The sequence below is a fragment of the Dromiciops gliroides genome, chromosome 2 (assembly GCF_019393635.1).
Source record: "Dromiciops gliroides isolate mDroGli1 chromosome 2, mDroGli1.pri, whole genome shotgun sequence".
Lineage (NCBI taxonomy): Eukaryota > Metazoa > Chordata > Mammalia > Microbiotheria > Microbiotheriidae > Dromiciops > Dromiciops gliroides.
In genome coordinates, this window is record NC_057862.1 from 157,729,878 (window position 1) to 157,736,858 (window position 6,981).

Genomic DNA, 6,981 nt, shown 5'->3' on the forward strand with positions numbered 1-6,981 from the left:
CTGGAAAGCCAAGCTTCTTTTCTCAATTGCTGGGTAACATCTCTGTGCCTTAGTTGTGACATTTACAAACACTATGGAAATGATGCCTTCTTAACCCCCAAAGAAGCCTCTAAGTTCATTTTCCACATTATGCTTTCCAACAAGCCTTGCAAAGATTTAATCACATCCTACATGAATTTCCCATCTCCATGAAGCTTAGAAATAATGAAATGGATTATGGATAGCTTAAAGTTCTTTAGTTTAATTTTCAAAATATGATATAACTTTAGTAAAGGAAGTTGGTGATTTTCTCATACAAATAAAAATGCTTATTAAAAGTTCTCAAAATATCTGCCACATGGATTTAATGCATTATACACTATATTGAGATCAGTTTTCTCCTTCAGACTCTGGAGGGAGCCCACATCCCTCCCTCTGCCCAACTCCCAGATTCTAGGTACTGGATTAATACTCTACCTTCACATATCCTCCAAACTCCACAATAACTCCTCTCCCAAAAATTCTTTTTACCTACTTTTTTCATGATATAAAAATTTTGACTCCAAGATGTCTTGGGAATGTATGTAACAAAGTAATAGATACACCATCATGTCAAATTACTTAGCTCTGTTTCACCCAGCTCTTTTGTGTCATGGACTCTGTCCTGCAGCTCTGGTCTCTACTATCTTGGAAATTCATGTATGACTGGTCACCAAACCACCAGTCACAGCAGCTCTATCCATGCCAAACTGGAAGATATCCTCACCATTTTTAGGCAACTTTTGTCCCTCAAACACTCAGTAAATAAGAAACGCTCCTGCTCTCAAGAAGCTTATAGTCTAGTAGGAGTTAAATATTGTTTCCAGTCTCCAGGCAACCTTATATGTTTGTGTGTATACATATATATAAGGATAAAAATTTATAATATATGAAGTATCATATAATAATATATTATATAAAATTATATATATAATATACTTATATATTTTTTAAATTTATTATTTTTTTTTGCAGGGCAATGAGGGCTAAGTGACTTCCCCAGGGTCACGCAGCTAGTTAAGTGTCAAGTGTCAGAGGCTGGATTTAAACTCAGGTCCTCCTGAATCCAAGGCCAGTGCTTTATCCACTGCACCACCTAGCTGCCCTACTTATATATTTTTAAGCCCCATGTGTGATCACAGAATCACTGCCAATCATCTTTAAGAAATCATGGAATGACTTTTGGGTCTTTTTCCCAAAGACATCATAAAAAAGGGAAAAGGACCCACATGTACAAAAATATTTATAGCTGCTCTTTTTGTGGTGGCAAGGAATTGGAAACTGAGGGGTTGCCCATCAATTGGGGAATGGCTGAACAAGTTGTGGTATATGAATGCAATGGAATTCTATTGTGCTGTAAGAAACAATGAGCAGGAGGAGTTCAGAGAAACCTGCAAGAACTTGCATGAACTGATGATGAATGAGATGAGTAGAACCAGAAGAACATTGTACACAGTATCATCAACACTGTGTGTTGATCAACTGTGATGGACTAGATTCTTCTCACCAATGAAATGGTACAGGAGAGTTGTAGGGAACTCATGATGGAAGGGGATCTCCAAATCCAGAAAAAAAAACTGTGGAGTATAGATGCTGTTTGAACCATACCATTTCTTTTGGTTTTGCTGCTGTTGTTTTTCTATGTTGAGGTTTTTCCTCATGGCTTTGATTCTTCTCTCATAACATGACTAATGCAGAAATATGTTTAATGTTATAGACAGACAGATAGATAGATAGATAGATAGATAGATAGATAGATAGATAGATAGATAGATAGATATAAAATCTATATCAAATTACCTGCTGTCTAGGGGAGGGGGGAGGGAGGGGAGGGAGAAAAATCTGAAATTGGAAAGCTTGTATAAACAAATGTTGAGAACTGTCTTTACATGTAACTGGAAAAAATAAAATACTTTTATCAGAAATAATAAAGAAATCACGGAATGAGAGAATCTCTGTGCTGAAACAGGTTTCATATACGATGCAATCCAATCAGTACCTGACTATCCTATCTATCATATTAATGACAGGAAGAGACTAACAAAGATTTCCAAAGCCAATCTATCTCTAAGTATTTATTAGTAAGTACTTACTGTGTGCCAGGCACTCTATTTCATACTTGGGATACAAAGAAAAGCAAAAATAATCTCTAACCCTAGGAGTTTACATTCTAATAGGCCAGACAAGCAAACAACCATGTATCTCCAAAAACATATATAAAGGGTAAATTAGAGGTGATTGGAAGGAAGACACTAGCATTAATGCTAATCTGGGAAAGGCTTCTTTATGAAGGTAGGAGTTACACTGAGACTTTAAGGAGGCCAGGAAAAACAGGAAGAAGGGGAACATTCCAAGCATGAGAAACAGCCAGTGAAAATGGATGGAGTTGTTGGGGCCCTGGATTCAGGAGTACCTGAGTTCAAATCCAGCCTCAGACACTTGACACTTACTAGCTCTGTGACCCTGGGCAAGTCATTTAACAACCATTGCCCTGCAAAAAAAGAAAAAAGAAAATGCATGGAGTTGGGATTTGGAAAGGGAAGGGAGGGGAGTAAACAGTTATTAAGCACCTACCATACTGTGATACTTTCCAAATGCTCTTTTGATCCTCACAACAAGCCTGACAACTAGGTCTTATTATTATACACATTTTGTAGTTGAGGAAACTGAAATAGACAGAGGTTAAGTGAATTACCTAGGGTCACATTGCTAATAAATGTCTGAGGCAGGATTTGAACTCAGGTATTGCTGATTCTATATCTAACACTCTATTCACTGCACCACCTAGCTGCCTAGAAGTATTTTGTGTAACAGTAAAGGGAAAGTGTCAAGTCAAGAAGCAGCTATTAAGCACCTACTATATGCCAGGCATTATGTCATTGAATTGTAGGGTACATGGAGGAGAGTAAAGTACAAGAATACTGGAAAGGCTCAAGATGTTGTTTTAACTTAAACAAAAATTACCAATGTAACACCTGCATGTGATTCCTCTAACATCTAACATAGACCCTCCCTCCCACATTCACTCTCTGTTCTGGCTCACTCACTTCAATCTGCCATCACACTGGCAGGTCTAGAATCTTAGAGCTAGATGATCACCACATAGCTCCTGGCAAGTTCTCTAAAGATCCTAAGGGTCCTCTGTTGTAAGGTGATACTCTTCCTCAGTCACTACTATAGCCTTCAAGACCTTCCTAGTGTGATTCTCATTTATACAAAACCAGCCATTCAAAATGATGCCTATTAAATTTTAAATATAACCATTTCTTTCACAATAAGGTAAAAAGTAACAACATCATAGGTTTGAGGAATAGTAAAGACATCAAAATCCAAAGATAAATCTGGGTTGTTCTTTCCCACCGATGCACTCAGTGCCTATGAGGAAGAGAAGGTACACGCATAATCCTGGCACATTACACTAAAGCTCCTTAAAGAATGTTTTAAACAGGTCCTCCCACTGCTAAACGGAGCTGATCCATGCTTCACTTTGACTAAAACCTCACAGAGTGGATTTCAGTTAAACTAGTTGATCCACTGGGTGATTTCTCTGATTCTCTGCTCCCAAGCTGTTCCTCTGTTTAGCTGGATTAACTCCTCAACAGCAACTGTAGCGTACATCATTTCCAGCCTCAGACTTAGATGATGCTTTCAGCTAAAGTTGTTTTGCCCTCTTTTAGGAAAAGAAAAATTCTCTTTATCCTAAAGTTGTTGAAAGTTTCTCCAACTCTTTCTTTATAGGATTCTTCTCTCTCTCCACCTCTCAGTAACAAGAGGTGGCAATACAGAGAAATACCTTTTGTCTTCCCTTATTTTTTCTCAGCAGAAAATCACAATGGAAAAGAGTATATTTTCTTTACTACTTTTTATTTTTCCCCATAGCAGCAATAAAGATCATACTATATTTCCTATATTCTTTCTTCCTCTCAGTAGCAAGTAGTATAGTAATCCAGGTCCTCATTGGTCAATCTGTCCAGCAACAAGTAACAGTATAAAGAATTACCATCATTCATTTTTTTCTGTTATGAAATCTTTCCTTTCATTTCCCTTGCTTATTTTTCTGTCTTCAAGCTCTGAATCCTCTCTTTGAAGGAAAACACTTTAGCATAGTAACCAACTTTTCATCTTCTATGATCAAGTAAATGACATTTTCCCATAATCATAAAACAGTAGTGGTGTCTATATATCCTCAGTTATTTATTTTAAAATTCTCTAGTTCATCATATGAAAATTACTAAAGCACATTGCCATCCCTATTTGCTCCAGTATTTTACAACTTGTCACAATCAAATGAGTAATTGCTGTCTAATAAAAATGAACTGAAAATCTTTAGTTAACAGCTTGTCTTAGAACTTTGAGCAGGCATATGCCCCAGACAAGTAAACTGTCATGGCAGACTTAACTCACCAACTTCTTTTTTTTTTTTTTTCCAGAATTAGACTTGTTTCACAGACAAATGAATTAATTCCCCTAATGGGTCCACTCCCTGCAGAGTCACAGTCATGTGGATTCATTGTCTCCCAGTAACTAGCTCTGAAACTTAGAGGCTTAGAGAGTTGCCTGACCCATTGAGAGGTTAAGTGACTTGCCCAGGGTCACAGAGGTAGTAAGAATCAGAGATAGGGCTTGAATTCATGTCGTTTTTGCTTGTTTGTTTGTTTGGGGGGGCAATGAGGTTAAGTGATTTGCCCAGGGTCACAGAGCTAGTAAGTGTCTGAGGCCAGATTTGAACTCATATCCTCTTGACTCTAGGACCAGTAATCAATTCACTGAGCCCCCAGCTAACCCTCAAATTCAAGTGTTCTTGACTCTGAGGTCTATCCTCTATGCCAAGCTGTCTTTCTGTTCTAATTTTTTTAAAGGAAAGAAAAAATATGATTAAGATATCATGGACCTAGGGGGCAGCTAGGTGGCACAGTGGATAAAGCACCAGCCCTGGATTCAGGAGTTCCTGAGTTCAAATCCGGCCTCAGACACTTGACACTTACTAGCTGTGTGACCCTGGGCAAGTCACTTAACCCCCATTGCCCCACAAAAAAAAAATAAAAGATATCATGGACTGGGGCAGCTAGATAGCACAGTGGATAGAGCACCGGCCCTGGATTCAGGAGGACCTGAGTTCAAATCTGTCCTCAGACACTTGACATTTACTACCTGTGTGAACTTGGACAAGTCACTTAACCCCAATTGCCTCACTAAAAAAAAAAATAATAATATATACTCTTTTAAAAAAAGATATTATGAACCAAACCAAATTTTTAATAATTTTTTTTTAAAAAGGTATTATGGACCAGTAAGCTTGATGGCTCAGTAGAAAGAACTCCAGGCCTGGAGTCAGGAAGACTGAATTCAAATCCAGCTTCAGATACTTTCTAGCTGTGTGACCCTGGGCAAGTCACTTAACTCTACCTCAGTTTCTTCATTTATAAAATTAGCTAGAGAAGAAATTTGCAAACCACTCAAGTATCTTTGCCAAGAAAACCCCAACTGGGGGCAGGAAGAGTCAGACACAACTGAACAACAAAACAAAAGCTTGATCTCCAATAAACTTCTTTTTTTTTTTTAGTGAGGCAATTGGGGTTAAGTGCCCAGGGTCACACAGCTAGTAAGTATTAAGTGTCTGAGGCCGGATTCGAACTCAGGTACTCCTGACTCCAGGGCTGGTGCTCTATCCAATGCGCCACCTAACTGCCCCTCCAATAAACTTCTAAATGAATTATTGAGTATCTGGGTTGCGAGCAGCTAGAAAAGATAGCAGTGGTCAACAGAAACCAGGAGATGTTTACTGAGAACAAGTGATGCCAAATTATGGGTGAAAAAGCTACTATATTAAAAATCATTAGATCCAGATCCTCATCCCAACTCCATTTATCAGGAATGTAAATGTACTGGTAAGTTTACCTTATAAATTACTTGACTTCCCCAAGCCTCAATTTCTCCACCTGAAAAATGAAGGGGCAGGACCAGATGGACTGACTCTGAAATTCCTTCTAACTCTAGAGCTATGTCCTTATCATTCTTCATCTATAAAAGAGAAATAATAATGTCTCTGTTCATCTCACAGGATTATTGTGAGGACCAAAAAAGAAAGACTTTGAAATTTGTAAAAGACTGTACAAATGATAGAGTTTCCCATAAGATTTTGATAAAGGGGGAAAAAAAAGATTTTGATAAAGGAAGCAGTATGCTGTAATGATAAAGGACTGGTTTAAGAGTCAGGAACACCTGTGTTCATTTTCTACCATTGACCCACCCTATCTATATGATCTTCTCTAAGTCACTGAACCTCTTAGGGTTCTAGACTACTCTTTAAGACAATAAATTGCAGAGAACATACTGACCTGCATTTGTAGAGGGGATTTCCTCATCTGAGAGTTCCCTACATCAATGAAAGCACTAGTCAAGTCCTTATACTATTAGATTAGTCAACCAGGGAAATGCTCAAACTATACTGTCTCGATATTTCAACAAAGCATTTGATAAACTCTTTAATGATAACCTGGTGGCTAAAATGAAGAAATGTATGCTAAATAATAGTACAACTGTGTGGATCCATGACTAGTTAAACAACTTTATAGACATACCTTAGAGATATTGGAGGTTTGGTTCCAGACTACTGCAATAAAGCTAATATCACAATAAAGTGAGTCACATGAATTTTTTGGTTTCCTAGTGCACATAAAAGTTATGTTTACACTATACTGTAGTTTATTTAGTGTGCAATAGTGTTATGTCTAAAAATGTACATATCCTAATTAAAAAATACTTTATTGCTAAAAATGCTAACCAGCATCTTAGCCTTCCGTGAGTTGTAATCTTCTTTTTTTTTTCATCACTACCAAATTATTTTATTGAGATGTAAATGGTGGTAGTTTTTTGGTACAGATTATGAAAAGGTCAGATAACCAAAATATGTATGCACTGAAAGACAGGAGGAGTGGTGTCCACACTTCCCAGGTGTGGGGG